This window comes from Eleutherodactylus coqui, chromosome 1 (assembly GCF_035609145.1).
Source record: "Eleutherodactylus coqui strain aEleCoq1 chromosome 1, aEleCoq1.hap1, whole genome shotgun sequence".
In the NCBI taxonomy this organism is placed as follows: Eukaryota; Metazoa; Chordata; class Amphibia; order Anura; family Eleutherodactylidae; genus Eleutherodactylus; species Eleutherodactylus coqui.
Window position 1 is genome coordinate 390,982,529 of NC_089837.1, and position 7,665 is coordinate 390,990,193.

Sequence of the window (7,665 nt, forward strand, 5' to 3'; positions counted from 1 at the left end):
TAGAAATGTTAACAAAACCATTTTTTTAGCTTTTAACCCCCAATAAAGCTATAAAAAGGGGGGGGGGGAAAGTCAGTAAAAAAGATTTTTTAAAAATAGCCCTATGTGTCATGGAAAAAAAACACAGTAAATATAACTTTGATAGCTAAAGGAAAAAAAAAGGGCAGTAAAACCACCACATGGGTAAAATCCCTAAAAAGTGTCTGGTCCTTAAGGCACAAAACAGCCTGGTCCTTAAGGGGTTCAACTTTCTGCTCTACCACTGCTTTGTGGATGGTACGGAGCATAAAACACCTGTTCTTCCCCCAACACTTTCATTACTTTCTGCGTCACTTTGCCAGTGGAGGGAGTACCTCGGTCACTCTGTGTTGTTTCTGGTACTCTGTACCTGTATACCACCTTAGATATCAGTTTCAGGTGGTGGCGTTCGTGAGTGGGTATGCCAGACTGGCTACCCTGAGAATGGGTCTAGGCAGACCAGAATGAACCCGCACCTGCCCACCCTTGGCAGTTGGAAGTAGTTTACTTGACAACGCTGGAACGGGTAGTCGGGACGAGGGGTGCACTGCATGGGAGCCTATACAGACCTACCCACGTCGTTCTGTGCACAAATCAGGCAGTCCTGTGTATATTTAACTGCCGTGATGCTAAATCATGGTGCAGACCAGTGAATAGCAACCACATCTGTCATAGCTGTTTTTGACAGGTGTGTATTTCCATGGGAGGCTGGAGCGATGATGGGATAGTGGCCTGTGGAAGACAGAGCTTGTTGGATACTATCCATTTGTCTCTAGGTGTCTCTCTGCCCCTCTCTCTGGTTCCCATTATGCCTTTCTCCCCCATTTGGTTGCCTGCTTTTGTAACTGAATCAACAGGTCACAATATACCGCCGGTGACGTCTGAGGAGGTACCTGTACCGACCCAACGCCTGGAGGATCAAGTCTGGGCTTCTGTGTGGCTGTCTTCACACCCTGATCAGCCGGTAGATTTACGGTTACCTCTTTTTTTGTTATCCTTGGAGTGGCCTTTTGTTACATTTTCAAGCCACTCTCTCGGGCAGCAAGAGGGCTTCCATTCAGTGCTTGCACACCTTTTCTGTTTTTAATTGCTTTTTCATTTGCTTTCATGAATGACCTCGCTCCCCAGATAGGTCCATAATCATAAGCAATGCCATAGGCGTAGCGGAAGTCTGTGTAGATGTTAGCCGTGTTCTTGTGAACATCCTTGCATGTTTTTTCCAGGGCTCACTATTTGGCTTCTCGGGCTGACATGCAAGATGGAAGAAGTTCGGCTTTGACTACATCATGTAAGGAAACACAACATACCCTGTCTAGAACCTGCCTTCTTGACCATATCTCAATCCATCCACAAAGAGTGCAAAATCAGTTATCTAATGACTGATCAACATGGCTGAATCCCCTGTCTCCTGGGCCATTATCTAGTGCATAGTAATGTGTATCAAGCTGAAAGGAAAAAACTATCAGGTGATTATTCCCACATCCCTCCTTTTCAGATGTAGCATGGTACCGGGCCTTAGGGCATTGCAACTCTGACACATTGAGTGGCATGAGCAGGGTGAATTCTAGGTAAAAGTGACATTCTATGAGGCAAAGTCTGAGCAAAGACCTATGACGGTGTTCTAAATACTGTCATATGTAAATTGAAAGCTATCTCAGAACTTTTTTTTTATTTTTTTCAGCTGCAGTTAACATTTCTAACACAAGAGGGCACAACATAAGCAACAGGGTGAAGACGTGTTGAGTAATATGCTACAGAGTGTTGCCAGCAAGTCTGTAATGTCAGGGGAGGCACTGTTTATCACTACTTATTTTGAATGAATAAAATTACAGTTTCAGTGAAGACTGACACTAAAATATACAAGTACATAGATATAGAAAAAACAAAAATGCGGCTGAAATTGACATCTTATGCTTAGGGGGAGAGAAATTTTTATCCTCAGTCAATATCAGGATCACACATTTTACATTCATCACAGCTTGAACATTGGTTATTAACTCTCATCCATCCATGCGGTCAAGTCTGTCTCTCATATAAATATCAAGAACCATATAATCCTCCACACACAATGTTTCCTGCTGTTACAGATTTCAGGAAATTGTGGATCCACTGGAACTACCAAAGCAAGCTGAGGACTGTCCCCGAGTGGTTGGTAGATGACTCCTCAGATAGATGGACTGTAGACAGGGAAAGGGGAACTGACCCTTGGCTGCAGGGAGAATAGCAGACCCCTACCTATGAGCAAAGTGACCACCCTCATAAGAGCAGCCCTGCACTGGAACCCCAGGTCTGACTATCCCTGAGGGGGTGAAACTCAGAACCAGAAGGAACTGGCAGCACACAGATGCAGGAAGACACACATATATAGACAGAACTGGTGATCATGCCAGCTCAGAAAGCCTACAGGAGACCCACACAGTCACAGAAGAATGGGATAGTTCACACAAAACACAGTAGGATGCACACCATTTACACCAGAACATAACACAGTAGGATGCACACCATTCACACAGAACGCAGTAGGATGCACAGCAGGACATAGAGATATGCTTGAAACAGGCACAACACAGGGAAGGCTGAGTGGGGTGAACAAACAAACATCAATTGAAAGGCATTAAAGTGCATCAGTTTAGCTTAAATAGGGGTGTTATGACTAATGAACTGCTCAGGAGAGCTCAGAAGGAGAGAGCTGGGTAACCCTCTTAGTGCTGGACAAAAGCAGACAGGGAAAGCAGATGGATGGTAGCAAATGGCCGCTACAGCATCATGCAAAGAAAAAATTACAGAAGTACTACAACTCTTCTCATCTGGCATACAAATGCATTCAATCAGTACCACCTCCCTCTGGGATTCCTGTTATCAGGAGCAGCAAACAAAAGAAAAACATTCAACCTTTAACTGTTTGTAATTCCACAGCAACCACTAGTATCACTAATGTTTTCCAATATTAGGAACACTTATTTCTCCAAGACGACATTATCACAATAAAAAAACACAACAGTAACACCATTTAGCAAGTATGCACATCCAACCAATCACAGAACTGACATGTACACAAATAACAGCAAGAATGTACCTTAAAATGCCTATATTTCCTATTTCAATCACACACTACTCCTTTCTGCTTCTCTATAACACCATGAGAAGCTGGATGGCAAGGAGAGGGCTGCGCCCACAGCTCCTCATGAACACACACTTTCACTGAAAGTCAAAGATTTGCTTTTCTCTCAATAAACTCTGAGGGGGTGTGACGGGGGTTTGCATGGATCAAGCATTAACATTTATCTATTCCTCTATCTATCTATCTATCATCATACATCTTTTCCTATATATCTATAGGTGACACAATAACACTTTTGCACTGTATATATATCTACTATCATGTATTGATCCTTTCTCTCTCTCTCTCTCTCTCTCTCTCTGAAAGCTTTTCTACTGCTGTCTGCGATCTTCTGATTTTTATCACTGCTACCATCACCCATAGTGAACTGTCCCCGCAGTGCTATCTGACACTTATGGGAAGAAGACAACACGTACAGCAATGATCAGTGTTAGGACATCAAAACATACAGGACAAACGGTACGGTGGTTAATTGTCACATAGTTGTCCACAGATTCTGCATGAGCTTGCTTCATGTCATAAGGGGACACAGACTATGAAAGGATTCCCTTTCTCCCTCATTTCCCCCTTTGCGGAGTGGAATTTTTTTTTCCAGCGACAACTACATATGTGGGCAATTTAACCACAACGCTAGACAAAAACAACTTGAGGTGGGTGCCAAACACAGACTGCAGGGCAGATAATCGGGGGAAAGGTGTTTGCAGCCGGAATGAAGGGGATTTGAATATTCCTATGCAATTCAGAAAAGTGCAAACATTAGGATGCCAGTTGAAAGGTACATTGATAGGAGATGAGAAGCCAGCTCATTTCTGCTGCGCAGCTAAGATGGCGCCTGGGTAAAGATAGATTAGATAAAAAATATATATGCAAAAATTTCAAACTAGCAGTAATTAAATAAGTGACTCTTCCAAAGTTGTTGATCCCAAGTCACAGACTTATGACACAATACACTTAGAACACATTACAGTTAGAAGATAACCTCCCACGCTAATGTAGTAGAACAGTACATGCTTTCCTGGCCCCCTCCATAATGTCATACATGTCATGTCTTATGGTGGTGCGTTGTGCAAATCCATCTAGTCATTCTGTTATGTGTATTGCACAGCTGCAGTGTGTGATGGGTTAAGTGTTTGCAAATGTCTGGAGATTGCCTTCGAATGTATCAATTTATGTCCTGTCACATGGTATGAGTTAGGCTATAAATGTGAGTGTCTGAGAGCGGGAAAAGAGTTCATCTTCTGAGTTCTGATTCCTGAGAGTTCCATTTCTTCTGGGTTCTTTATCAAGAGTGCCAGTGGCATGGGGGTACCTTCAACCCTCATGTAGTGAAGAATGTAAGAGGAGGAGAGGTTCCCTGGATTGACTGTTCTAGCATGAGAGAAGAGTGAGCCCCAAAGAGAGAGAGAGAGCATGAGCAAGCCGTGAGTGTGTTCTTCCCAAGGCCCAGAGGTACTCACTTTTAATTCACACACCCGAGCATCCTGAAGTCTGGGACTGTCGGGTGGAGGTACTCTTCTTCAATTGTTCTGTTCACACACGGGCATCCTGAAGTCTTGGATCGCCGTGTGGAGGTACTCTTACTCAAGTTTGTCTAAATGCCTGCACTTGGGAAATTGTCTACCTTGCCATGTATTATTGGAGTTATATTGAAGTATGTAGTAGAGTTGTGTGTGTAATGTGCTGTATATGTAATGTGTGGGGTCAGGATGGATGTAGTAGAGTTGTATGTGTAATGTGCTGTGTGTGTCATGTGTGGGGTCAGAATGGATGTAGTAGTGTTGTATGTGTGTAATGTGCTGTGTGTGTCATGTGTGGAATCAGGATGGATGTAGTACATCTGTGTGTGTAATGTGTTGCATGTGTGATGTGTGGGAATCATAAGACATGTACCATGTAGCACAGCTGTGTGTCGCATTGCGCCACCAGAAACACTGGTAGTAAAATTCCCTAATAATTACTAGTCTATACATAGGTTTCACCTTTCAGTGTAATTCTGCCTGTGATGATAATGAGATACCTGCTGAAACAGGAAGTGTCCAACTATTGTTATTCTTTCGTGGTTAGAGTGAAAAACGTAGGATTGTATGATTTTTAAAAATATAGCATATGACATCAAAAAATTTTAAACGTCTATACATATTCCTAAAAATTGTTTAGCATAAAAACCTGATATATACAGTAAGCTATTTCCCTGCGCAAATGCATAGAAAAAAAAGGTCCTGATGGCATTGTGCACACAAAATATGTGCTTGCGAATGAAGGCATTGAAATCAATGGATTCTATTCACTGTGTATTGCAATGCGATCGTGTGAATTTGGCCTTAAGATAGGTGACCAATATGCAATCAATGGCTTCTTCTCAGGACAGTGGTATCACAGACATTCATCACGTGGCCTGACAGCAGCTCAGTCCAATTCAAGTGAATAGGCTTGAGCTGCTATATCAGGCACCACCACTACAAAACGTAAGGCGCTGTGCTTGGTATGAAGTGAAGAGGTCACTGCACTCACCTGAGCTCAAACAGCTGATCGGCGGGGATCTCGGGCTGCTAACCCTCACCTATCCGATATTGATGACCTATCCTCTTTCTCTCTCTTCTTCCCACTCTGTCTCTCTTCCTCATACTCCCTCTCTCATGTTATAAATTGGAGTTTACTAGAGTGTACAATAATGAAAAAGTCACACCCCACAATCATACCACTTTTTATAGATGTAAACCTCTCTCGCTCTCCTCCTCGACTCTCCGTCTCTCTGTACTTTTCTTTATTGCTTTCATCCTCACACTCTCTATCATGAAATACATTGAAGTCTACTATCATGAAAAGTCACACCATTAAAACCACACCCCTTTGTATAGGTGTAAACCTAGGAGGTATTTTTTGATGGAAATTGGTACAACTCTAGTGCCAACACCAAGGGGAGGGGAGGGAGATCAGTACTACATGTGGTTATGACACCATATCACAGTTTTTCTCTGGATTACAGTCCTCTGGACCCCTGGTGATGTTGGAAGGATAATGGACATCCCAAGGTTAAGTATATTAGTAAGTGTCCTGATTTTGGATTTTATAAGCGGGCGGGTTTTTGTGAGCAGATAACCCCATTAATACCAAGATTGTAGCTATTTTTTGTAGCTCATTCAATACTGTTTTGTAGCTGTTTCCACAAAGGAAGCTTACCTGGAATCCCTGTTGCTACTATTTCAACAACAATCCACTCTAGATCCAAATTCTCATGTCTTTTTTTTGCTCTTTGATGAGTACAATTTTCAGGAAATTGCTTAAATCCAAGCATAAGTGAGGTACTTTTAAATGACATTCTTAAATAGCAACTTGTTATGGAAAATTGATTATTATATTTTTGTAAAGACCATTGTGACCGCTTATGTAGAATACAGACATTAAATTACTTATTGCATGCTTGGAAAAGTTAATTTCTGCAAGCAAACAAAAATAGAACACATTTTTGGTTGTATTATTTTCTTCAGCTGTTTCATAGCCAGGGAGTGACATAGCTGACGTCTGTAGGAGCCGAGCCTATGTTCCATTCAATAGCCATATACTGTACATTTTAGTCCATGCTTTCCAGTGGGTTAATTCACATGTGCGAATCTTTTGTAGCATGCGACAACCCGACACAAAAAACTTGCGGGTCCCGCAATATGCACGCAACTCGTGAGGTTTAGTAGCCCATGTTTCCCTATGGAGCCTTCCTCTCTGTTGAATCACATGAAAACATGATTTTCGTGCGGTGTGATGCAACTTTGACAGTAGGAAATCCTACTGTCAAAGCCATAATCTAAGTCATAGCTGCAGGAAAAAAACGAAAAAAATACACATACATCACCTTTGAAGTGCTGTCAGCCCGGCCGTGTCTATCTGGTCTTCTTCTTCTCTTCTGGTCGGGAATTGAAAAATCCCCGCCTCCTGGAAGCACTGCCTCTGATTGGCTGACACTTAGCCAATCACAGCCAGCGCTCGATGAACCAAGCACAGCCATTCGAGTGCTGACTCTGATTAGCTAAGCATCAGCCAATCACAGCTAGCGCTTCCAGGAGGCAGGGATTTTTTAATCCCCGGTCAGAAGAGAAGAAAACCAGTGCCGGGGACCCAGGGAGATGCTGCAGAGGAGCCACGGAGAGCGCTTCTAGGTTTGATGGATACTTTTTTTTCTATGTTTTTCTTCAGCTACGGCTTATTTTCGGGTAACAGCTTATATTTAACCCCCCCCCCCCCCCCCCGAAAATCCTTGTATGTGGTGCTACAAAGTCACGCGACTTTGTAGCACTGCAAAGTTGCTGTATCACCGCAAGAAACCACAGCGATATCACACGGACCAGCATGAGATATCACTGCGATTATCTCGTGGCGATGCCGTGTCGCCCAGGTGGACAAGGCCTAATGGAAATGTACTGTGTAGTGTACAATTGCCATTCAGTTACTAGCATATTAGTTCTGGGACTAACATTGTAACTTGAAAATACTGTAACTTAGAAAATTGATGATTTAGTCTAAAGCTCCCAAAA